Here is a 27,535-nt window from a genome sequence, read left to right on the forward strand (position 1 = left end):
GCATTTCTGGGAGAGCCGAAACTGTAATTAAGTCTCAGTTTGGTGAGGTGGGGCTTAGCATAAGTGACTCCATTTGGGGCCTGTTGTCTTGTTTTTATCAATCCCCCCCTCCTTTTTTTGGCCACACCGTGCGGCTTGCAGGGTCTTATTTCCCCAGCCAGGGATCAAACCCATGCCCCCTGCATTGGGAGCGCAGAGTCTTAAACCCTGAACCGCCAGGGAAGTCCCTCAATTCCCCCTTTTTGATGAGACTCTCAGTCTGAGATGTGATCAAAATTTGGCATTGGCATTACTCCCAGCTACTGCTCTAAAGTTCTCTTAAGTTTTTGCTGAATCTCTGTGGTGTTTACAGGTCGCTACACTGGGTTCACATTCTTTAAGTCAGTCATTCTCTTCATTCCTTTTCTGATGTTCTAGTTTTAGGGAAATCTTTTGCTTGCTGGTTAGTGGTTGCAAACATGCATTTGAAGATTTTGAGAGAATACCAAGCCCCAGGGAGACTACTGTGATTATCATAAGCAGGATAATTCCTAATATCTGGCGTGTACTTTGGAGTAGAATGGCTACCTTTTAATATAACCTTTTTATGAGTCATTATTCATCTCAAATTTGACATTATTAAAAGCTTCTTTTGCTCCCAACTCCACCCACCTCTCCCCACACCCAGATTTATATGGAGTTGATTGCTATGTTAGCTAAGGCATCAGACAAGGCATGGAAGAGGCTATGATGATGAATAGATATGGTTTCTGACACTAGGAAGTTTGGGCTGTAGCAGGAAGAGTAAGAAAAGATGTGCAATAATTGATCTAAAGAATATAATTTTTGAGGTGCAGAAATAATTGCTAGGGTGTAAAGAGATGAGAGAACTCACTTCTGATAAGGAGAATAGGAAGGGCTACATGAAGAATACAACATCTCTTTATTTTTATCCAGTTTTGAAATTGCCATAGACCTTAAGTTTATGAACCAAGGAGCAGATAGGAGAATGATAGGTTTTTTCCTACCTCTTTTAAAGGGATTAGAAAAGGAATGGCGTTCAAATTTAGGGTGACACTGGAAGAAAGGGGGACACAATGCATGCCATAGAGGGATGATTTATAAAGTTATTCAATTCAAGGGAAGCAGATGCTCAGAGCCTAACATGACTCAGGAAAGTCATAAATCTCTCCCCTTTTCACCCTGGGCCACCATATTGCACATCAAGAGACGCCATACACGGCATATTCTATGTACGTGTAAAACAGTCAGGAGCCTCCAGCAGTCTTTTTCCTTATTGCTTTCTCATGAAATTTTAATACCACAGATATGCTGTGTGTCTTTTATGTACTGTACATATATCTGTGCTTCATACCTAAAAGAGTAAGATTTTTTGTTCCTCCCCTTACCTGCCCCCCATCAAAAAGAACAAATTTTCACCCTCTTGGGAGTGATATCATCTGTGTTGAGAGTGCTTGATGGGAAAGCATTATCTATTCATGTTACAGGGGACATCTTTGTAGACCATAATGTGAATGGTTCTGCTGGAGGGGAGAAACCCAGCTCCCCCATACCACTTTGAATCTCCGGAGAGATTAGACAATAATTAAGTGATCCTAGGACAGGCAAATTTGATGTTGAGACATTTTAATTTCAATCTCAAATATTAGGTTATCTTAGTTGACATCTAAGTCACACCACAAATAACAACAAAACTATTGCCAGGTACTGAGAAGAATTCCCACATCTTTACAAGGCTGATGGAACTTTCCTGAAAGACTGTAAATCATCCATCACACGGGCTTTTGAATGTGTAGCAGACTTTAGTGAAGGATTAAGGCTGCTGCTTGTCCTCAGACTTTCCCACTTAGGACAGCCCCCCTCACTTCCTGATTCTGCAGCTCAAGCACCTTCAGGAAGATTAATTAGTGTCATTATTCTGAACTGGCAAAGACTTTGACATATCACTTTCATGCTCACTTTTCCTACTAAACTTTTTCATAGAAGAGGTGCGTATAGAGATTTATTTTCTTGCTGATGTGAATTGTCTCCCAAATACACAGAGATTAAAATGTGAGAGTGGTTATTGTTCATTATAGTTTTATTTATTTTATTTTATTTTATTTTTTTAATTAAAAAAACTTTTTATTGTAGTGAAGTATATAACATAAAATTTTCCATTTTATCCATTTTTAAGTGTACAAATCAGTGGCATTAATTGCATTCACAATGTTATGCAACCAATCATCACTATTTCCAAAATTTTTTCATCACCCCAAGCAAAAACTCTAAGCATTAGGCAATAACTCCCCATTCCTCCCTCTTCCCATCTTTAGTAATCTCTATTCTACTTTCTTTGTCAATTAATTTGCCTATTCTAGACATTTCATATAAGTGGAATCATACAATATTTGCCCTGTTATGTCTGGCTTATTTCACTTTGAACAATGTTTTTAAGTTTTATCCATGTAGCAATATGTACAAGAACTTCATTCCTTTTTATAGCTGAATAATATTCCATTGTATATATATCCTGCGTTTTGTTTATCCATTCATCTGCTTATAGACCCTTGGGTTGTTTTCATCTTTTGGCTACTGTGAACAATGTTGCAGTAAGCATTGACATACAAATACCTGAGTCCTGTTTTAAATTCTTTGACATATATACCTACAAATGCAATTGTTGAGTCAGGTGGTAATTCTACGTTTAGGTTTTGAGAACTGTTTTCCACCATTTTATATTCCCACCAGCAATGTACCAGGATACCAATTTCTCTACATTCTCACTAATACGGTATTCTCCTTTTTTTTTTTATAGCTATTCTACTGGTTGTGAAGTGATATCTCATTGTGGTTTTGATTTACATTTTTTCTGACGATTAATGATTTTGAGCATCTTTTTAAAAATTACGGTAAAAAACACATAACATGAGATATCCCCTCTTAACAAATTTTTAAGTGTACAGCATTAATGTTGTACATAAGCATAAGCACAATGTTGTACAGCAGAGCTCTAGAACATTTTCATCCTGCGTGACTGATACTCTGTATCCATTGAACAGCAGCTTATTTCCTCCTTATAGTTTTAAATAACATTTTTTCCCATTAGGGTGAGTCATGTATCATTATAGATATTCTAGTTAAAAATTGAAGAGGTTCTGTTTGGGATTGCTAGCCAGATTCTGTTTTTTGTTTTTTCTTCCCATTTTTCAAGTATTGTTCTTTGTAATGGCAAACAACAGCAAAACGCTTTCATGTTTCTTTAATCGAATGATCTGTCTTGAGAATAAATTGGTTTCTCAAGGGCCTATTCAAACATTAAGACTCAGTGGTCACGTTCAAGTTTAATATAAAGAAAATTTTCACATAGAACACAAATCTAGACTCTGACACCTCTAAACCTCTGACCCTTAGAAGATGTCAGTGGACCAGGTTCAGGTGATAATCTAGAACATGGCTGATGTTTTCACCAGCCATTTTCCTCCTCGATATTAGCCAGAGACCTGGTCTACACCACACCCATCAATCTGCTTTCTTGCCTCGATTTTCGTGATATTTGATTAAGGTTGGGAGATTTTATTGCATAAAGTTTAAAGGATGTGTCCACATTGGAAAGGAACACAAAAGTACCCAAGAAACTCTCCACTTTAAAACATCCAGCATTTCGTACAGTGTAATTCCTTCCTTAGCCCCTAAAGACAGTTCTGATTCTATCGCACCAGGCCTTCAGTAACTTCAAATTGCTGTCAGCAAAAAGTAAAAATTCCTTAGCATGACATACAAAAATCATCTCAGCCTCATCCTACCTACATTTATGACCTCATTCCAAGCAAGCCTTTCTCTTACTTTTCCTATGTTACTGGGCTTTTCTAAACTAGACTTTTTTTTTTTTTTTTTTTTTTTCCATTTCTCTGCCTCTCTGCTTGTCATTCCTTCTGTCTAGAAATTACTTCTCATGCTGACCACCAACAATTAACACCTGACACCTCCCTTAACAGGTGTTTACATAACTAGTCACCCTTCTCTAATGCCCTCATGCTTTGCATGTATCTCCTTCTCCAATTTAAGTGCAGTTATTTGTGTGCAGGCTCGCTCCTGCTAATAGGCAGTCTCTTCTTACGGGAATGGACACTGCTGACTCAGTAAAGTGCTTATGACACTATGCACTTATTTATTTATTAGGCTGAACTATATAAAACTGCTGATATTTAACCATTTTGACCTACAAAATGACAATACTTATATTATTTATGACCTACCTCATTCTAAAAATACCTCTCAAAATCCTGTCGAAAATACACTGAGACAGACAGTATGCTCACCAAACATTGCATTTGAACCTCTGTACTTCCTGGCTCCCTTGCTACTGGTTAGGGCCTTACAGCCAGGCCTGGTCAATAAAGCAACAAAAAGGTGAACAGAAGTGTGTCCCTTGGTGGCTGAAACAGTGAAAATAGCATGTGCATCTTTCCAGGTGCTCTTCCCTTGCTATAATGACCAAAGTGACTGCATGTTCCAGACAGTAAAGCTACAGATGGTAAAACTTTTTACCTTGGGCTGGTAACTGACACATGGCATAAAGCCCTACACCAACCTATAATGTACATAAGCAAGAAATAAACCATGGTTGTGTTAGGTCACTGGGATTTCAACTTTAATTTCTGGCTAATCTCGCATGTAAACAAATGAAACAAAATAGACAAGGAAATGAGGGAAAGGGACATAAAGACAGAGAAATAAAGACAGGACAAGATTAAACCCAAAGTTTAATAGAGGGATAGACTGGGAGTTTGGGGTTGACATGTACACACTGCTATGTTTAAAATAGATAACCAACAAGGACCTACTGTATAGCACAGTGAACTAAAAAGAAAAAAAAAAAAGATTAAACCCGAAGTGCCAGCCATTACGTACAAGAGGTATGATACGTATTTGATTTGAGCTTCCTTGTGGTCCCCAATAAAGGAGAAACACCGTCTCTTGCAAAGTTCAATGTCTCCAAAAAATGAAAACTAACTTATAACAGTGCTTTAAATTCTGGATATATATTGAATGAATGAACTTCTTACTATCATTATTTATGTGTATACTATATATATCAGGAAAATAGAGAATAGCAACATTAGCTCTGGAACAATTAAAAGAGTCTTTATGAGAGTGGGTCAGAGAAACCTCTCAGCTGTGCTGAGCCTCGCCTAACACTAGATCAATTACTTTTCTGTCTCCAGAGGTATTAACCTTGAATTGCCAATTAGCAAATGATTCTAAACAAAAGGATGCCGATGTTTCGGTAAACCACTCACTTTGTGCGTGCATCTTTAAGACGTTCTTTTTAAAAATACCATTTTAGACAATGCTCAACTGCATGTTAACAAATCCACAACAAAGGATTTTACATTAAAAAATTCTTAGCTCAGAGGTGAGAATAACACCTCCAATAATTTTGTGAGAATCATAGGTCACAGAGACGGACAGTAAGATATTAATAACTTTATTCTGCAAACTTTTGCTGAAACTAAGACAGTAATTATCTGAGTTGTTATCTCTTCAGTTACACATTTCCAAATTAAGATATAAAGGCAAAATAGTTATGCACTAACAATATGTGTTTGTATAAGCATTTGAATTAAAAGGCTTGTGAGATTATGAATCATTTTTATTAGCTTCTTTATACTTTGCTTTTTTCAAAATATTTAATAATAAGCTACATTATTTTTATAATCAGAGAAATGCATTTTTAAATATATAAAATTAAAACATTTTGGTGTTTTGATCCAGCCTGTTCTCAGTGCTATCTACCACCCTCTCTTCCTCATTCACAGCCTTGAACTTTAAAGACAGGGATCGTATCACACTTGCCACTTATTACCCCCTTTACTACCTCTATCTTTCAAAGCTTGAGGACAGAAACTCTTGTTATAAATAAACTGGATAGGTCTATAAAATACGAAAACACCTCTGCATTCCCACCGGCAAAGTTCTTAGAGGAGACCACTCCTAGTTTACTTGTAGATACTCCTGCTTCAGCTAATAGGCCCCAGCGTCTCATCCTCAGCAATGCAATGTCCCTGTCTATTTAATACAATCTGTTATCTCTTTGCTCAAAGCCAAAATCATTCAAACTCTGTCTATGCCCTTTTTATCCATTACTGAAGCTACACTATTCATTTCCAGAAATGCACCTCCAATTCTGTTACCCTCTTCAAAGGACATGGCATCTCTGCATGGCAGTCAACTTCTCATACAATGCTTTAACAAAGCAGAGAGAAGAAGAATATGAGTCCTTTTTCATATTAGTTGATATAACATCTGGAACACCCATATTTTCATTTGGTGTTCAATAAGCAATTATAAAATCAGTCTATCAATAAATTACACCATATTACAATAATCTCTTGCTCTATCTAAAACTTAGGAAAGGAAACTTAGGAAAATAAAAGGAACACCTCTGTTCAAACCATTAGACCCTCCATGTTTTGGGTAGACAACATTTGTGTGCACTGCACACACACACACACACACACACACACAGTCCTCCAGGTAGGGCTGAGTAGCTCACCAAACAATCCTCATTTTGTCCTCCCAAATCTCCAGTCTCAGTTTCTCCTGAAGTGTAGTATCACAAGTAATTTGTCTCTGATCCAAAATAAAGTCTCTATACTTCCAAAGTTCAGGCCCTTTTGTTTCCATTACTCCTGAGAGCCAATTTATCTCTGCCACAAAGGAGCTACCTGGCTTTTCCCAGAGGAAATGCAGAAGACTACATCATTAATACTTTGATAGAAAGAGCTGGTAGTATATTTAGTTGACACAACCTTCTGGAGGGCAGTTTTGTGATAAATACGATGTGTTAAACTTCTGTATAAACTATGACCACCAAATTTTACTTCTAGTAATTTATCCTAAGGAAATAATAGTGGATATGTGCAAAGTTTGCTTAAAAAATGTTTATTATGAAATTATGATGTTTCTAGAAGAAAATATTAACAGCTTTTATTCAAGATTAACAGCTTTTATTTCAAGGTAATATGATTATGTCTTTTATTTTCTTCTTGATAGGTTTTTAAAATATATATGAATGTTCCTATAATAAAACTGTAATCAGACATAAGAATTCCGTTTTCTGATCTGAGGATAGGCCTTGTCCACAGGCAATCAGCAGGACTGAGTGACTGATTCAAATAATTTCACCTTTCATGTAAGAGTTTTCCCTCCAGAATCAGAAGAAGGGTGTTGTCAAGCCAAAATTCATTTAAGAAGTATTCTTCTAAAGTGAAAGAAGGCCACTAACCCACATTGCTGTAACAAGCAGGTTTTTTAGAAAGTCACTTCCCACTTGTACTACCTGCATTGGGAACTAATTGGGTTTGATTTACTACGTGTCTCAACAGACCTTCCAGCTCACTGGCTAAGCTGTTAGGTTTGCCTTGAAGTCGGTAAACCTTGGGTCCCTCTAGTTCTCAGTCTGGGCCTTGGGCATCATCATACACGCATCATTTACCTTGATTGCCTCAGTCAGTGGCCTTTCCCTTTAACTCACTAGAGCTTCTGGGATATTTTCTTTTTATTCTCCACAATAAAATATCTTTCACAATTGAGATCTCAGAGCCTCAGATAAGAAACCAGTTAAGGTATCTTAGGCCATTTTTCTGTACCTTGAAAAGATATTATTGCTATGATCTATTGTTTTCTTTCAACAAAATTTCCTCTCTGAGATCCCTGTGTATCTCTTGGTGCCTCTGATTATTCCCGATTTTGAAAAGCAGCATTATAAATTTAATACAATAGATATATACTGAGAGTTTATGCCACTGTTGCTTTGGAGACCATGTTTGTAAATTGAACTGGTACCCCAAATTTATAAAATGTTACCTTCTAAATATGAGGCCAATATTTTACTTTCAATATTTATCTTACAGCAGAATTGCTACAATTCACTTAAGAGGCAACTTGGTAAGGAGGAAATAACCTATTAGACATTTAAGTTATAGGTTGGATCCTGGTTCTGTGGGTTCTAGAGTCCCCATAAAAGAAACCCCTATATGAACCATGTAACAGCTTGAAACATCTCATTTCTGGGAAGGCTTGCATGCTATGTATTTTAAGAGAAAAACATCCAAGACAGTAGTAGAACTACCACTTGAGGAATAGGCACCTGAGAATATCATAAGACATCACTTCTGAAAGTGCTCTCCAGCCATCCTTGGAGGCAAAGCCCTTGCTAGCTAACAAAGTGCTTTATGAATGCCAGAATGTTCAGCAAGACTGGTGGCTCCCTGGAAGTAGCTGAGGTTGTAGCAACGATTAGGACAACTTTGGAGCCTTGGGCTATAGCAACAAAGGTATTAAGTGCAGGCCTTCGTGGAAGACATACCTATGTGGTTGTTGACTGAGGTTCCCACAGACACTGAACAAAGTTCAAGGAGGCTGTAAAATCATGGAGGTGATATCACAGAGTTTGGCACACAGTAAGAAATCAGCATTCATTTTCCTTCCCTTCTCATTCTGAGATTACTTTATGTCTAATATTTACTGTATAATCTACCAATAGCTTTTCTCCCTGAAGCCCCCAAGAAAAATATACTGCATCTTTCTCTAGAGTTATCAAAAAATCTTCTCTCAGCTAGATACTCTGTTATGTTTTGGGCTAAGAAGCGGGAAAAAATGGCCTTTGGAGTCAGAATACCTGAATTTTTCCTCTTTTACTGTTCTCTAAGTTTTAATGAATATCTGTGTTAGAGTCATTTTTCTCTTATATGAAGAGAACATTGATTACACCAAAGCTCCTGAACTTTGCTCCATCCAAAATATAATGAGAGTAGCTACTGTGTGATTATTGCTGCCATTCTCATTTTTCAGATGAGGAAAATTTGGCTGATAAAGGTAAAATACAACTGGACCAAGGTCACGTAGCTAATAGGCAACAGAGCTGGAATGTAAACTTCTGATTCTGAAGCTTATGCTCATATCCACTATGCCATACAGCTCCTCGGCAAAGAAGGAAACTTATTCTCTTAGGGAACTATAAAGTAATAAAAATCGAGTGAACCAAAAGTCACCTTGCTCATTAAGATAAGAAGTACACACAATATAAAAATGATAAATCAGTTAACTTTTTTTTTACAACCTCAGTGTTCCATGAGAAAACTAAACTCATCAATCTTCCTCCCAACTAATCTTTTCAACATTAATAATTTCCTAAAGTAAATTATGAACTGGGAATTAATTTAATGAGCTTTTCTTCCTAATGACATAAGCCTCATATCATTGTAGCTTCCAAAGCAAATTGCCATTTAAGTTATCAAAAGATGTGGACTGCAGCCCTCTATGGAACTCGGAGTTAAAAACAGAATTTAATAATTAGAATTTATCATTGAAGTGGACACTTTTCATTCTCAAAAAAAAAAGAAAAAAATTAAGTATGTTAACATAGCCAGCAGCCTCATTTCCTTAGCAATTTAAGGATGTTTGTTTCTTGTCGTGTGTTACCTGCACCACAAAACACATGCTGCCAATATAAAATACGGCTTGTATACATTTTTAAATACACAATTATAATTTTCAATGAGCTCTGTACAAGAGCTATACTGCTTCATGTCATTTGCATAAAATGTCAGTCAAACTGGCAGCTAGTTCACCCTTTTGCTGTCCTTGATGCAGAGCACAGAATGCTAAATCCCGCACTGCCATTAGTGATGACAATCAGAATAAAAATCAGTCACCCGCTTTTAACTAAAAGAAGGAAAAATTTAATTACCTCTGATTTGTCAAATCATTTCACAGAGTAACGATACCATTAATAAACCATATTAGGCCTACAAAGGGACCAGAATTCCCACCATAACATTTATAGGCAAGCCATTATATTTGAGGAAGAGGAGGATTAAATAAAAAGGTTTGGATACTTTTTAAGTATATTAGTACTTGAAAAGGATTAAATAACTTGAAGTATCATCTTTCCTGTACTGTTTGTTCATTTGTATTTTAATACCCACTCTGGACAAGATGTTTTGATAAGGGGAATGAGCGAACAGTTTAAAAAATTGAGTTCTCTCTATGCTTAGGGATGAGCAATTTACCAAGGTTATAGGAGAGGTGGAACTCTGATGGTGAGGGATCTTGAAACATATGAGGAATGGTTGAGGAAACTGGATTTATTTAGCCTCAAGAAGATTCAGCAGAGGACATGCTAGATGCTTTCATTTATTTAAAACTGTCATATGGAAGTGGATTAATAAACAAAACAAAGGCAAATGGTTAGAAGACAAAAGGAGGAGACTTTGTAAACATCAGAGTAATGCATGACTGTCTGCTCAGGATACCGCTGACAATATCCAAACATAAGTTGAGGTTGAGAACGCTATAGGGGGCAAAAGTATTGTACACAAGAAAAAACTAGGTAGATGGCCAGTATTGTTTCTTTCAGTCCTAAATTTCTCTGTTCTAGAGCTTAAAAAGACACAGACATGAAATTACCCAGGAATAATTTTAGAAGAATATGACAGAAATTAACAAATGCAAAAGAGAAAAATTCACACTGAGTGTGAAGTATTGTCACAGGCTGGGTTTCTCCAGAAGGTGACTGTAAGACTGAGTTTAGTTTGCTGAGTGCTTATCAAGGAGCTTTCCTGGGGACAATCCCTGTAGAAGGGACGAAAAGGAAATAGGATTGAGCAGAGAGAAAGGTCAAACTAAGAGTTAGGACCAGTGACAACCTCCACCTACTCCAAAAGTTTCTCTGGAGCTCAAATACCCCTTAAGAGTTGTCCTGAGTTGGGCCAAGATGGCCAGGCCTCCATACAATTTTTTCAGTCATTCACTGGATGTGATTCCCAGGCAGGGATGTAACGTTGAGCAAGGTCACTCCCTGCAGCTGAGGTCAACCCTGAAAGAGCGGACAGCTGAAAGCTGTCAGCCAGCAGCACTTCCAACAATTGGGGCCATAAGTCCTGCACTGAAGGGAGATCCGGGGGACGTATCATAGTGTCCACCAAATCCACCCTTTGTGCAAATCACATCCAATTTCTCGATAAACAATCTGCAAGCAACTTCCATAGGATTCTAGCAGACCTCTCTAATTAAATGAACTTTATAGCAGAGGAAAGTAAGTGGGACGAACTACAGCCCCTGCAGCGGCTCTCAGAGCCACAGCTGATACTCATTGTCTCCCTCACAGCAGACCAGCACTCTCCATTCTAGCGGCGCCATCGGTAGCAATATTAGCTCACTCAGCAGTGGTAAGTAAAAATCCATACTCTTGGGCACAAGCACGGACCCCTTTGCCCTGTGGGCCTCTTGTGGTCAGGTCCTGTGAACCAGAAGAGTCAGGGATGCGGGGCTGCTGAGGCCGAGGGCACCCAGGTGTTTCTCATCCCAGGACTCCTATGCCGACCCTCACCCCCCCACTCTATCCCCCGAGATCCTGCAAGACTGGGCTTCCTCTAGGAAGAGTGGTCGTGGCGGCAGCACCTCGGGCCCGATTCTGCCCTTCTCTGAGCCTCCCTGACACCTAGCGCGCCCAGCGCGTCCTCTCCCTGCCCCTCCAGCAGGGCCGTACTCCCCGCTAAGCTACAAAGCGCACCCTGAGGGCTCCTGTTTGCCTTCCTGGGAAGCGCCACACTCCACCGCATCGCCCCCACCAGGCCCTGGGCCCGGCCCTCAGCTGCCACTCGGGGTATTCAAAAGAGGGGGACACTTCCTGACGGGGAGGCGTGGGTGAAGGAGCCAGCTCCCCCATCGCGGGGTGCCGGCGGCAGGGCTGCGTCAAAAGCAAGATGGGTGCTCGGACGCCGTGCCGGGGAAGGCTCGAGGAGCAGGCAGCGATGGGCTCCCGGGACGAACTCAAGACCCCTCGCAGCTGCTCGGAGGAGACGCTGCCCCCGGACGCTCTAAGCCCGTGCTGCTGGATTGCTGCGGCGGCATTTGACCCTGCTAGAGGTAAGCCTGTGCCGCCGCCGGTACCCTGGGGCTTTGGCCCCCGGCGCACTGGGCAGCCTGGAAGGGGATGCACTCCCGTGCTCGCCCGTGCTGGCCTCTGCCGTGACCAGGTCTCAGAGGTTTCTGCGCTCGCACCCCCATTGGGACCAAGCCTCGTCCCTCTGTCTTTGCCGGGCCCATGGGACAGCTGCCGTCGCAGGGTGACTCTGACCGTTGGGTCGGGGGAGTTTGCTGTGGGGAAATCCCTTTGCCGTGGTCTTCTGAGGTTGCGCAGGTGCGGGCACGGGCAGGAGGGAGCGGCGCTGTGTAACAGTGGCGGGCTCCGGGCGCCGTGTGCTCAGCAGGGACCTGGGCTTGATTCTTTTTTTTTTTTTTTTAAAGTCAGTATTTTTTTTTTTAATAATTTTTATTTTTATTTATTTATGGCTGTGTTGGGTCTTCGTTTCTGTGCGAGGGCTTTCTCTAGTTGCAGCAAGTGGGGGCCACCCTTCATCGCGGTGTGCGGGCCTGTCACTATCGCGGCCTCTCTTGTTGTGGAGCACCGGCTCCAGACGCGCAGGCTCAGTAGTTGTGGCTCACGGGCCCAGTTGCTCCGCGGCATGTGGGATCCTCCCAGACCAGGGCTCGAACCCGTGTCCCCTGCATTGGCAGGCAGATTCTCAACCACTGCGCCACCAGGGAAGCCCTGTGCTTGATTCTTGATAGAGCATTTTTATCTTAAAAAGGACTGTTACGGGGCCCAACTGACTTCAGGCGAGTCTGAGAGAACTGATCTGATGCTGTGCAGTTGAGGCTGTAGAGTCACTTGGTACCCTGCGCTTAGGTAGGCACTCCATCTCAGCAAGGGCGCACGGGGAATTGTTTTTCTGAAGATATTAAAGTCTCTGCTGCAGGTGGTATGGCCTTGCTCTATGGTTCTGGGTTGTGAGTATCCCATTGGGAGGTTGTCATAAATTCCACATGGTATCGTTTCCCACAGCTGGTAATGCCACAGGGTCTGCCTGGTTTGTTTTAAGTAGCAAGGCTGCTTCCATTGTAGCCCGGCCTCGCTACAGAGCTTTTCCTGTTTGGGTCCCACTCAAAGCTTCCATGTCATTTGGTGTACATGTCAGTACAGTGTTCCCGGTTATTGAATGCCCTTGGAATCTGAAGAGCCCTACCAGTCATCGTGCCTGTTTCTTTGTACTGGGAGGTGCAAGATGCAAGAATTTATCTTTTACTTTGCAATGTCCTGGAATGCCCGTGCCCACTACAGTTTCACTGATGTGGCCTGCCCCTGAATCGTTAGGGTTTATCTCCCACTCTCTGGAGCACAGGTATCTTAACAAGGTCTCTGATATGCTAGCCACTTCTCACTCATCTCGCCCAAATAGCATGCGGTCATTGATACGGTGGATCAACATGGTATTTTGCAAGAAGTTAGACTAAACTCTAAATTTATACTGTTGCCTGTTATCTGAATTCAAACTATTTCTGATCCCCTATTCCGATGGTTATGGGAAAGAGTGGGTTTGATAAATCAATGGCTATATTCTGTGTACCTGGGGCTATTTTAATCTGCTCAAGCTAAGATATCCCACCTGGCATGGTAGTTGTAATTAGGGCTCTTCCTTGGTTGAGTTTGCCATAGTCTAATGCCATTTTCTAGAATCCATCGGGTTATATTGCAGGGGCCAGACTAGCGAAGAAAGTGTAAAACTGGCTGGAAACACCAACTCTGTATTCTGTAGATTGTTGAGTGGCGTGACTCTCCACCAGTCAAATGGGATGTAGTATTAATTTTGATTTGCTGTGTTGGAAGGGAGTTTTACAGTATCAGAAGCTTCACTTTAGAATTTCACACCGGAACACCTTTTACCCCACAGGCCAAGCGTCCATTGTAGGTGTTGTGCCATTACCAAGGATGTCTATTCTGACTGCATTTGGGACCAGGAAAATGACCACTGGTGGGTTCAAGCACCCAGTGAATCCTTTGAGCCAGTTTTCATTTATTACCTGGCCTCCATATGCCCCCACTTTGACAGATCATGATGACACTTCAGACTTCCAGGCATCAATTTAATTCAGACTCTTTACCCATCATTCCATAAAATGTTTGGCTATTTACCTTCCTCTAGGACACAATTTTCCTAGCACATAATTGGGTCTTCTTTGTTAATTTAGTCTGAAAATCTTTGTCTTTTGTTGTGTTTATACTATCTTCATTTAATGTAATTATTGATATATTTGGATTTTGGCTCACCATTTTCTTATTCTCTTCATCTTTTTTTTTTTTTCTATTTCTTGCCTGATTTGTTGTGGATTATTTGAATATGTTTTAGTATTCCATTTTAATTTATGTGGCTTTTTGATTGTATGACTTTATTTAGTTTTCATTAGTGATTGCTGTAGGGATTACAATATACACACCTAATTTTTCAGTCTACTTAAAGTTAATATTTTACCTCTTCAAGTGAAATGTAGAATCCTTATGGCTATATAGGTGTCTTTACCCTACCCGCTTTATCTTGTAGTTGTCATGCATTATACATGACAGGAAGTTGCGGGGCGGGAATAGGACATGAACAAGAAAGTAATAAACTAAAGAAGAAAGACTAGGCAAGAAGGAGCAGTGAAAAAGTACCTAGCTTCTTAATATTGATAAGTTCTACTAACAGAAAGACAAATTCAATTCTTAGGGATTATTTTTGGAGAAGTTTTAAATGAAATTAAAGCTCGTGTTTTCATTCCTCCTATCAAATGTAAAATATCCACACTAAACATGCTCCTATTTCATTCATCAGTATGCTGCTTTTCAATTTTGGCCATGGCTAAGAAAGGCTTGGAGGCTGACAAGTTGGGATGGGGGTGGCGCTTTGGAGAAGATATGTATGTTTAAGATCAGAAGACCCATCAAAAACCCCATCAGACAATTTTATAATTTTTGCTTCCAATAGTCGTACATTTTAAAGAACTAAGGAAGTTTATTTTGTATATTTATTTACTGTTTCTGTGTTTCTTCTTTCTGAAGTTCCAAGTTTCCCTCTAATGTCATCCTTCTGGCTACATAACTTCTTTCTTTTAGAAAAGGTCTCCTGGAGACAAATTCTCTTTGTTTTATTTCATCTTAAGATGTCCTTATTTCTCCTTTATCTCTGAAGGCTATTTTATCTGGATATAGAATTCTGGGAAGATAAATTTTTCTCTTTGAACTTCAAAGATATTTTCCCACTGTTTTACACCCCTCATGGTCTCTGGTGAGAAATCTGAGGTCATTCAAGTTGGCATTCCCCTATATGTGATATGTTGCTTTCCTCTGGCTAATTTCAAGATTCTTTTCCTCATTTTTAGTTTTTGTAGTTTGATTATGATGTATTGGGATGTAGTTTTCTTTGCATTTATCCTGGTTAGATGTCACCAAATTTCTTGTATCTGTTTAATTATATCTTTCACCAAATTTTGGAAATTTTAAGCCATTGTTTCTTAAAATAAATTTTCTGCATTGATTTTTCTCTTCTGTCTTTCTGGGATTCCACTGACGTATATGTTAATTTTCCAGTCTGAAAAAGTTTCAGTTTGGAAAATTTCAGTTGTTCTGTCTTCAAGTTAATTCTTTCCTCTGTCATATCCATTATGCAAGTAAGCTATATGTGCTTTTTGTTAATTCCATTACTGTATTTTTCAGTTCTAAAATTTCCATTTTTTTCCTTCTTTATAGTTTCTACTTCTTTTTTGAGAACTTCTATCTTCCCATTCATTTCAAGAATATTTTCCCTTCATGAGGCATGGTTATAATTTCTGCTTTAAATTGTTTGGTAACTCCAGCATCTGAGTCATCTCAGGGTTAGCATCTGTGAATTTTCTAGCATCTGTGAGTTTTATTAAGATTTTACAGGTACTTGTATATCAAGTACTTTTCACTCGTATCCAGAACTCTTTGAATATCATTGTTAAATTCTTCAGAGAATGTTGTTGGCATTTTGTTTTAGCAGCAACCAACCTCGTTAGTTTCAGATACAAGTCTTAACCTGTATCTTGTGGGCTATAGTTTACATGTCAATGTAGTTTTCAAAGTTTATACAGTGCTACTTGTGCCAGTCTGGGAACTCATCAGTGGTTTAAACTCCAGTGTAACAGCACATCTCAGGTTAATTCCACGCTTATGCAGTTTAGAGGATAAGCCTGCGGCTTTATACACAGATTTAGGGATCCCTTACTACAGATCCTTCCTCTCTGTGATTTCCCCCATACTCTCTGACTTCAGGAGATCCTTTTTGCTGACCCTTTAGCCACTGGGCTGAAGTTTTAGTGTCCTGTTCTGTTATTCACTTCCTTTTATTGGGTCTACCTCAGCAGCAAACTGGTGAGAGAAAAAAGAGAGAGAAAGATAACCTGAATTTCCCCCACACTCTTTGGACCACAGGAACTTCTTTTCTGAGTTCTTTTTATGAGAAAGAAGAATTTTATCTCATAATTTTAGGTGCCTGAGTGGCCACAACTCCTATACTTGCTATGCAAGTGCAGCTTCCTGACTGGGGCTTGCATAGGGCTGGGCTGGGTGAGTTCTTTTAAAACTGGAATTTCCTATGCAAATCAAAACCACAGTGAGATATCACCTCACACTCCTAGGAATGCTGTTATTAAAAAGGCAGGAAATAACAAGTATTGGCGAGGATGTGGAGAAAAGGGAACCCTCGTATACAGTTGGTGGGAATGTAAATTGATGCGGCCACTGGGGAAAACAGTATGGGGTTTCCTCAAAAGAATTAAGACTAGAACTACCATACAATCTAGCAATTCCACTTCTGGGTATTTATTCGAAGGAAATGAAAGCACTCATTCAAAAAGATATATGCACCCCTATGTTCATCACAGTGTTATTTACAATAGCCAAGATATGGGAACAACCTAAGTGCCCATCAATGGATATGAATGGCTAAGGAAGATATGGTATACATTTATACGGTGGAATACCACTCAGCCATAGAAAGATAAACTCTTGCCATTTGCAGCAATATGGATGGATCTTGAGGGTATTATACAAGTGAAATAAGTCATATAGAGAAAGACAGATACTGTATGATTTTGCTAATATGTGGAATATAAACAAATAAACAAAAAACAAAAGTAAATAAAACACAACAAACAAAAACAAACACATAGATACAGAGAACCGAGTAGTAGTTACCAGGGGTAGGGGCTGAGGGGAGAATGAAATGGGTAAAGGGGGAAAACTGTATGTTGACAGATGGCAATTTAATTTTGGATGGTGAGCATGCTAGTGAATACAGAAGTCAAAATATAATGTTGTACACATGAAACTTATATAATGCTATAAACCAAAATTATATCAATAAAAACAAACCCACCTCCCCCACCAAACAAAAAACAAACTGAAATTTCCTGTACAACTATTCTATGGGGCTCCCTTTCCTCATTCTCTGGACAGAAAAAGAGAGAATTTCTTGGTGATTTTTCTGCTTATACTCACAGATTTGGGAAGTCTTAAAACCTAAGATCATGGGAGTTATGGGAGAAGAAAAAAACAAAACAGGTGACTCAAAGCTGTATTAGTTATTCTTCATGTTTTTTATTTACCTCCCAAATCTGCTTGCTGTTATTTACTTTTGAGAGTTCTCAGTTAGTGCCTTTATGCATTTTGATGAGGGTTTTTAGTTTTAATAAGTTTGGGAGAAATAGGGTGGATTGTGTTTACTCCATCTTAATTAGAATTCAAACCTCAAAAAACTGAAGTTTGAAAAATTTAGAAATAGATTAATGTGAACATCACAAAAGAATGTTATGTATTACTAAGTCATTACTATTCTGATAAATTAGGGTCATGACATTTAAGAAACCTAAAAAATAACTGTAAGGAACATTCAATAGTTTTTTTTCTTGTTAGGCCCTTTTTACTTGGTTGGATTTGAATTATCCTGTAGTTTCTGTTCTTCTCATGCATTAAATGATTTCATCACTCCTTGACATAATAAGGACTGGAAGTGGTTTGTTTGACAAATGATTCATTTGACCTATTTATGAATAAATGGAATTCTTTGACATTTCTACTACAAAGAGTAAAGGTCTTTTAATTTTTCTGTATTATTTTTCTTCCTCAGTGAAATGACTTCTTAAATGCTAAGAATTTTAGTCATTTTTGAGAATTGCTTTATAGCAAAAATGGTTTTAACATCTATATATCATAGTAAATTACATAATAGCATCTACATGCTCTATGCACAACTTTAAAATTTTTAAATGCATTATAACAAGAAAGAACATTGGCTGTAAAACTACCCCTTGATGATGCACTAAATTCTAAATTGAATACTTTTCATAATAGAAAGGAACAATTTAACTTTTAATAATGGCCACACCTCCTATAATTTCTACATTTTCAAATTCACATGAATATTTTAATCTTGATAATAAAATTTAAATTAAAAAAAAATCTTTCTCTATTCCATCTCTTACTAACAATCATTCTAAGCAAGTTACTTCATCTGTTGTTGCTGCAGCTTCTCTGCTATAAAATTGGAATAGCACCCACCACTTTACATGATTGTTGCTAGGATTCAATGAGGATACAATATCTGTGAAATTGACAGGCATAGTAATTTGTAGTTACTAATGGTTATAATGTGTTATTGCTTCTCCATACTGCCACCATATCTTCTCATTATCAAACTCACCCACTGTCAATAGATGACATTTGTGCTATTCTTGGTGTCCCCGGCTGGACCAAGTATAACCCCTCTGATCCCATCATGTGGGTGCTTTTAGTAGAATCCTCGTGTGTTTTCCATTTAGAAGAATGTACTGGGTGAAAACGTTACTGTCAGTTTCTTAGTGACCAGTTGTTTTTAGGAAGGCTATCAGGACAAGCTTTGTAATGGTGACATTACCAAGCTGAAATGAGCCAAAGGGACAACTGAATTATTTTCAGGTGTGCAAAGGGAATCATGCATTCAACATATATTTCCTGAACTCCAGCTGTATACCAAGAACTGGGCTGAGATCTAGAAATTAAAATGCAGAAAAAATATGCCTATCCACAGATCTGTGGAAAAATTAGAAATCCCTAAACTAGATTATAAGTCCTTTCAGGATAGGGATCTTGTTTCATTCGTCTTAGTGCTCTCAGCATTTAGCAGACTTTCTGACATATGATAAAGTAGTAAGTTAAATTTTTGAGTTAACTTTCATGGTAATTTTTATTTCTAGGTAGCATCATCTTTAGCACACCCTGCACCACCCTTCTGATCTAAATTGAGTCCCCAGAGTCCCCAGGTATTCCTGTCACAACTTTCTGACAGGAAAGGAATGACAACAGAAATCTCTCCTTTCCCATTTCTATTTCCTTCTTGGTACACTAAGACAGGAGACAGACAGACACACAGCAGGGTTAAACACTATACAAACCTCTTCTAAAGTAGTGCTTTACTTTTTAAAATCTATTTGTATATTTTTAGGATCACACCCTTTCCACAAAATAAATAATCCCAATAGTAAAAACTGAAACTGTTTTGATAGACTCGGGACAGGATTTCAAAGCCTCTTAGCTTCTCTCAACCCTGTGGCAGTATATCTAAGGAACCCTGTGGAACCCAATTTGAAAACCATCCTTCTAAAGAAGTACCACTACTTGTCATATCAGATGCGAAGAGTGTCCTGTTGAACGGTGTCTGCACAATCTAGCTTTTCTTCATTGCCTCCCATGTTCTTTTATGCAAAAATCTTGTCAGAACAACATATGATCATTACCCTGAGCAAAAATCACAAATTCTATTCTTTGTTACATTTTCATTAAAATAGTAAGAGTCAGAGGCCTGCCATATAACAAAGGAGTTCGTGATCCTATCTGTCCTGAAAGCAAACGTATTCTTAGCAGCTCCTACCAAGTCTTGTGGATTATAAGGAGGGGCACAGCTCTGTGGAAGATTTGCTTAAGCCTCCCTCTTGATTATGGCTTCTCTAAGTATGTTTCAGTGAGATACGGTAAATCCTATTCTCTCTCCACTTCCTCGTTTTAATACATACAGCTCAGAGTTCTCATCTCGAAGGGCTCTATAGGAACAAATACAAACAGAGGGAGCAGATTAAGCCCATTGTCTGAGGGAGTAGTGGCAAATAATTGAGTTTGAAATAAGAATGTGGATTAAAATATATTACATATTCAAAGGGTTTTAAACTGCTGAGTAGAGCCTCCACTCTGCCCAACCAGGAAGCCTGGTCAGAGAGCCCAGGCAGACGAGGAGTCCATCTTACAGCCCTGCCCCTGCAGGAGACGCCAGAGGCCCTGCCCGGCCGTGGAGCCTGAACCCGGCTCCACCTGAGCAGGGAGCCTGAACAGGCAGCCTTAGAGCCCAGCCTGTGGTACCCCTTCAATGAGCGTGTCTTCCAACACCACCAACCAATTAACTCAGTTCTCTATGGACACTGACCTAATGTCCCACAGATTTAACTCAATTCTGACACTATCTACCTGGAGATAGCATTAGATTCCACAGGTGAGGGCTCAGTCCCAGAAGACTGCCCCCACTTCAGATGCCTATCACAAGTTCAGGTCATTACCGGTGCTTCTGACTGGCTGGTTATAAATCAGCGGTCCCCACGACCCCCTCCATGGGTTTGATTAATTTGCCAGAGCAGCTCACAGAACTCAAGAAACCAGTGTACTTACCAGATTACTGGTTTATTACAAAAAATATAAAGGGTACAAATGAACAGCCAGATGAAGAGATACATAAGGTCAGGTACAGGGAAAGGGTCACAGCTCACGTGCTCCTTCTGAGCTCTCCCAGCACCTCCACCTGTTCACCAGCCTGCATGCTCTCCCACATGCATCCTTTTGGGTTTTTACGGCGGCTTCATTACATCAGCATGATTGATTGGTTATTGAACTCAGTCTCCAGCCTCTCTCCCCTTCCCAGAAAGGAGGTTCCAACACTCTAATCACAAGGTTGGTTCCCCTGGAACCAGTCCTTCATCCTTTGGTTACCTAGGGGCTTTCTAAAAGTCACTTCATTAACATAACAAAAAACACATTTAGGATTCTCGTCATTTAGCAGAAAGGGGTTTAGGAGCTCTGTGCCAGGAATGCGGACAAAGACCAAATACATATTTCCTATTATAAATCACAATATTACAAATGCCCAACCATGGGGGAGCCCAGCCTACAGCTCCACCCAGCAGCCAAGCCCAGGCTAAGGCCTTGCAAATGCAGAGCAAAGCCTGCTGCCTCACCCAGGCAGGCAGCCCAGCCAGTGACCCCACCAGGCCACAGAGCACAGCCTCCAGCCCTACCCAACCGCAGGGTGCAGCTGGAGGCCCTGCCAGATCAGGGAGCCCAGCAGGTTACCTGAGGCCCCGCCCAACGACAGGGTGCCGCCCCTGCCTGATCTCCAAGCACAGCCTCAGGCGCTGTCTAGTCATGCAGCCCTACCCACAGCCACACCTGAACATGGAGCACAGCCAATGGCACCACCCTTTAGGGGAGCACAGCCGGAGGCCCCCAACCAAGGAGTGATTCTGGAGACAGGCATGCAACCCCACTCAATTACACTGTCCAACCCAGGGCACCTCCATGCCAGGGAACACAGTCTGTGACTCTGCTCAATCAAGGGTGAGTGCAGTCCAGCTAGGGGCCCCGGCTGACTGCAGCGCATAGCCAGCGGGCCCACCGGACCACGGAGCCCAGCAAGTGGCCATCCCCCCACCCCACCTCAGAGCACAGGCCGCAGCCTTGCCCAGCTAGAGCCCTGCCTGTGTGTGAATGCTCCCAGCTGACCCAGCCAGCATCCCAAGCTGAACTGACTGGTGAAGGTCTTTCCCCGCTGAAGCAAACTTGTAAAACTGGAAGAGGAGATTGCTTCCCCAAATGTGATGAGATGTTGTTCAAAGAGTACAGATTTCCAGTTATAAGATGACTAAGTTCTGGGGATGTAATATATTACATGATGGCAACAGTTAACATCGTATTTTGTACTTGAAAGCTGCTAAGAGAGTAGATGTTAAGTGTTCCCACCACACACACACACACACACACACACACACACACACACATACCAGAACACAAATGGTAATTATGAGATGATAGATGTGTTAATTAACCTTATTGTGATCATCATTTTTGCAATATGTACATATATCAAATCACGTGTACACCTTAAACTTACACAATGTTATATGTTAATTATATCTCAAAAGACCTGGGGAAAAAAGTAAAAAAAAAGTATTTAAATCTTTTTATTATGTCCGTACTAGACTGGCAGTTGGACCAGTGGGGAAAAAAATGGAGAAAGCCTGTTGTTTGATGCCTTCTGTAATTCATAATTCATTTCAGCACTTCCCTCCCTCTTTGCTCCTCTGTTCCCTCAGTCCCCACTTCCCAGAACCTTCTTCCTCCACCATTGCCCACTCTCTTGCTCCCCAACAACTGCTAGAATTGGTTTCCCTTGGTTTTAATCCCTAGGCTTCACTGGCAACCAGAATACCTAGTAGATCAGTGATAAACCCTGTTGTCCCTTAGACTCTGAGTTGTGACCCTCCTTATTCACTTCCTCCTTGGCCCAGTTCCTGGGACTGAGTTTCCTTCTTATTTGCTATTCATGTTCTGCTTTCCTGAGAATGGTGTTCTGTAAATGCCCAGGACTACCTCCCTTTCCAATAATGTTTCCCCTCCTGAACAGGTATCTGGGAGCTGACAGTCCCCAGCCTCTGGGTAGATGTGTTCACTCTGATTAAGCTATATTCTCATGATTTGTGAGCCCTTCTTTACTATGTTATACTTAACAAGATGTTTATTAAAGTAAAAAACTTTAGGCAAAAACAAGAGGGCTGAGTCCAAAACACCAAGGATTTGGAAAAAGTTTTTATGTATCTTACAGGGAACAAGATTTGTTAGGCATTGGAGAGTGTGTGTGTGTGTGTGTGTGTGTGTGTGTGTGTGTGTGTGTGTGTGTGTAGAAAGAAGGCAAACAGCTAAAAAAGCCCCCAGAGGTGTCTTGCCTTTAGTTAAACCCAGCAATGATTTTTACAAAATGCTACCCAGTACTTTTCTGATGAGAAGCTTCCTTATTACCCTTGTGACTCCAGGGGTTCTGTCATATCTGGATTTCCCTTGCTGTGCCCATAACTGCCTAATTGGCATCTGCAGGTGACAGAATAAGGGCTGTGCACCCTAGTGCCTTCTCAAAAATCAGCCTATTTCAGGGTCAGTTTTTCTAGGCCCTGCCCCACTTCCTGTGCCCTCCTGAACACCTATCTTGTACTGACCCCAGTATGCCAAAACCAGCAGCATTTTATAGCCATGTCAAATGTTTTCACACATAATATAAATGTTTCTGCTCTCTGATGTTGAGGCAGGCCATAAAACATATTCAGCACTGTTATTTAAAGTTCAACTTGACCTGAGTCCCAGGTAGGCTGGGGTGAGAAAATTCAGAGCATGAAAAGGTTACTAGTAATTTTTATGGATCAGGAAAGCTCATTTAAGTGATAAATCTGGAGGACAAGAGTAAAAACTATCTATAGATAAGTTATATCATGACAAGACAGTGCACTGAATAACCCTACTCTACATAAAGTATGCTACCGTGGAAAAATTTTATTCTTTTTCCCTTAGGACACTCTGAGGTTATTATGAGCCATATTTCTGAAATATTGTGGGATTTCATTTGTTTGTTTATGGGCTTATCCCCTATTCACACAAAGAGGAGTACAGAGTTTGAGCAAAGGAAAAAGGAAACCATATTATAGAGGCCACATTTTGAATTCATTTTATTTGAGACTACACATAGGTGAACTACAGGTATTCATGGTGTCTTGTTTATCTTTGCCAAAAATGGACTTCGTAAACACCAAAGTCAGTGACTAACAGTTCTAATCTTTAAAGTGTAATAGTATTTAATTGCTCTGATAAAAAGTTAGGTTCTAAAAATGTTTAGAAGTATGTGAAGCATTGTAGTTACTTTCTTTATTCTAAACCCATACTAAAGAAAATGGATTATTCACAAATTGTACTAAGGTGCTAGGAAGACATAGATGAAAATATTATTCTTGAACTCAAGTAGTTTATGGTCTAATTTTGGGATTTAGAAATATAAATAAATACAGTTCAGAGTCATAAGGGCTATACTAGAAGAATGTTCAAAATCCTAGAAGCATGAAGAAAATCATGACAAAGCAAGTCATGCGTAAGTTGGGCTTCGAAGAATGAGAGTTCATCAGGAAGAAGAGCTGCATGAGGGGTGGGGCATGAATGAACATGTGTATCACGTTATGGCTGTAGCAAAGGACCTGGGAGTGAAGGAGTTGTGTGGTGGAGACTGAACCTGAAGCAGAGACCACAGTTACAATATCACTGTGCTTGGATACTTAGTTTGTGGATAATAGGGAATACATATATAGTTTTAAAAGAAAGACGTAATTGGATCATCCTTCATTTTAGAAGAATACTGGAAGTAGTGTGAGCAATGGACTCATGAAGAAATAGGCAAAGGACAGAGACATGTTGCAAGGGCATAGCAAAAATCTAAGTAGTAAAATTTACTGTCACATTTAACATATTTTCAGTGTTGGAAAGGTCTTATCAAAGGCAGAATTATATGTTTGCAATTAAATTTATAAATGCTTTGAAAATTATTTAACAAACATTTACTAGATACCTGCGTCATGTAACAGGCATGGAAAAAACAGAAACATATAAGGATGTGTGCAAAGATTTACCTATAATGATGTTCATCACAAGGTTACTTACAACAAGATCTGGAAACAATCAAAGACCCACAATTATTAGATTGGCTAAAAATATCTATTTTTCTATTTTATACACACACAAACATATACACTATACATATATATATATAGTATATGTATACAATTTATTTTTAAAAGGCACATGATTTTTGTACATTTTCTTCCCTTTTACAAACTATCATGAACAATTTCCATAATTATTTGCCATCTGAATGTAAATGCATTCCATCATAGTTATAGCATATATGTATACATGTAACACACATGTAAGTATTGAGATGTCATATAAAAACATGTACTATAATTATGAATGCATTAAGTAATATAATTTAACATTTTATAGTAAAAGAACATGAAAACATCTGCAAACAACATATGTTGTTCAAGAAAAAAAGTTGTAAAAATATGCACCTTTTTAAAAAAGAGTATATATTCCATACCTACAGAAAGAAATACCAAAAGTGTATACATGACAATGTGAATTGGTTATAACTGGGTAATAACATTGTGAGTGATTTTTATTGTCTTATATGTGTTTTCAATAGTGAACTACATATTTTTGTAAAGAGAAAATAGTTTTGACCAGATATAGTCAAAATTTGTCCATCTCTTTATGAAGTTGCAAAGGCCAATAAAACTCGCACAAACTATTCTATGACCTATGAATGCAAGGTGAAATGTGAATATGTTTGCCTGGCTATACATGATGGTTACTTATAAACTCTTAGCTGTCAATATCTGAAACTTATTTCTGTCCACAGTATTCCTGCATTTCTGAATGTTACCTTAGCAATACACCAGAGTTGTTTATGTCAGGCTAAGTCAGTGTGTCCCCAAATTCTTGGCATAGAAATCTTGATCCTAAATCCAGATTGCACCAATCTGAACAGCATGCACTTAATGTTTAAATGCACACATAGAGTTAATTTGGCCTGTGGAGCTGACTTTTTCTTCAATAGTATGTCAGTAAATTGGGAGCTAAATTGTTTCTAATTTCATTTTAATACTTCTAATAAAATTTAGAGCCCCAATAAATTTAAGGTACCATAATTATAATAAACTATGATTATAAAGAAATTTTATTTTGCATGAAATACAGATTTGTGACCACTTAAAAATTAGAACGTAGACTTCTAGTGGAAATGTACGTAGTAAACATTACTGTGCTGTATAACTTCTTATATGAGTTTTATGGAACTCAACTGCGCTTTGTAAGCCTAACCTAATTTGAATTCTTTTCAGGTAGTTTGTCAAACAAATAAAAAAATCAGAAAGAAGGAATAGCATTTAAGTTAGGCACCACTGGAATACAATTTGGACTATATGCAATTTTAATTGCTTTCTCAAATGGTTATCAATTTGACTGAATGTAGGATTCATCTGTTACGACTTTTTTCCATGTAGATTCTATTTAAGTATCTTTTGATATATAATATTGTGAAGGAGATATCAAGGCCAGTCGGAGATTTTTCCTTCATAAGACATTTTTGCCAAAATGCTAATGAAATTCTTTATTTACACTTAAAAAAATACATATGTTTATACATTACTTACTTACATTTAATTTATATATTTATATATTATTTATAGATACATTAAACATTAAACACTCAGTGAAACCTTTTAAGCTCAAGCCTTTCTTCACTTCAGGAAAATATTCTTCCCTTACATCTTTATTTTCTAGGAAATTTGTTTCTGACACTTCTTTAGGAAGAGTATTAGGCCCCTTTTGGCTAAACTCTGTTATTTTCAATCACTTATTTTTCTCTTTTTATGTCCTTTTTTATTTTTTCAATAACTAAAAGAGTACATTTGTTTTCCATAATATTGATTTGGTTTTTCAGACTGAGCTTAACAGTTCCTAATGTAAATTTTTATTTTATTTGCTTTTTAAGATCATTATGTTTTTTCTTATCTCATGCAGTTTCTTTTTATTTGTTTGCTTCTCAGCACAATTTTATTCCAGGCTCTTCTTTCATTTAATCATATCTTTCTTATTTCATAAAGTTTATTTTGTTTCATAAATACTGAGAGAAAAGGAAGCACCTAATTCCTGATTTTTCTTGATTTATTGATTTATTTTGATTTATTGCTTTAAAAGTTTTAAAGTGTATTTTCTTTACATTTTAAGTACTTTATTCTTTGTATTTTATGTTGCAGAATCATGTTATACACTGTATACTGTTAAGTGATTTTGGGGGGGGGTGTTAATTTATTTACTTTACCTATTAGAAGTGTCTGACAGCCTAGTGCTTACACATATATAGGTGGCTATTTATTTCTTGGACATCCTCACTATACACTTTCATTACTCTTAGAATCTTACTTTCATTTTTAGATGGATGGCTAATGATATAAATGTGTATGATCAGCTCAGATGTGGCTGACTGGGAAACAAAATAGAGTCATGCATAATTCAAGCAGGGAAGTTACATATTATTCACTAGGCTTTTTCTGAGTTGAATCAATTTTCTTTACATAACTTCCTTTGTGTCCCAGCAACCAGGTCAGATACAAACTATGGTGGTTTCTAGTTTCTTAACAATGTTATCCTCGTAAACATTATTTTTAAAACATGAAGTATACTACATAAGAATATATATACTTATCAATAATATGGATGAATTATTTGAATATAAAAAACACTCATAAATACCACTATCCTCTGTGATTTCATGTTTTGCACAATACCTTCCAAATCTTTTATGTAATCTTTCAAAATTTTATATAGTAAGAAAAAAAGTAAACATATGTAGTATTCTCCTAGAAGCAATCATAAATAAGGAAAAATGCACATTTGTGTTTCGACCAAGAAAGCCTTTCTAAGACGCCTGGGACCTAGAGAGTTGTGTTCCTCCCTCAGGATATAATTTTCTTTCTT

At 38.7% G+C, this 27,535-nt stretch overlaps 1 long non-coding RNA gene across 1 annotated transcript in view; it reads left to right on the top strand.

Moving 5' to 3' along the window:
• LOC309665079 overlaps positions 1-27,535 on the top strand; it is a 100,679-nt gene that overhangs the window by 21,366 nt on the left and 51,778 nt on the right. Inside the window, exon 1 of the long non-coding RNA XR_014266195.1 lies at positions 1-11,216. This exon is cut by the window's left edge and continues 21,366 nt beyond it. This is a non-coding gene — a long non-coding RNA (uncharacterized lncRNA). The remainder of the gene's footprint in view (positions 11,217-27,535) is intronic.

The sequence above is a fragment of the Balaenoptera physalus genome (genome assembly GCF_965194825.1).
Source record: "Balaenoptera physalus genome assembly, chromosome: 7".
In the NCBI taxonomy this organism is placed as follows: domain Eukaryota; kingdom Metazoa; phylum Chordata; class Mammalia; order Artiodactyla; family Balaenopteridae; genus Balaenoptera; species Balaenoptera physalus.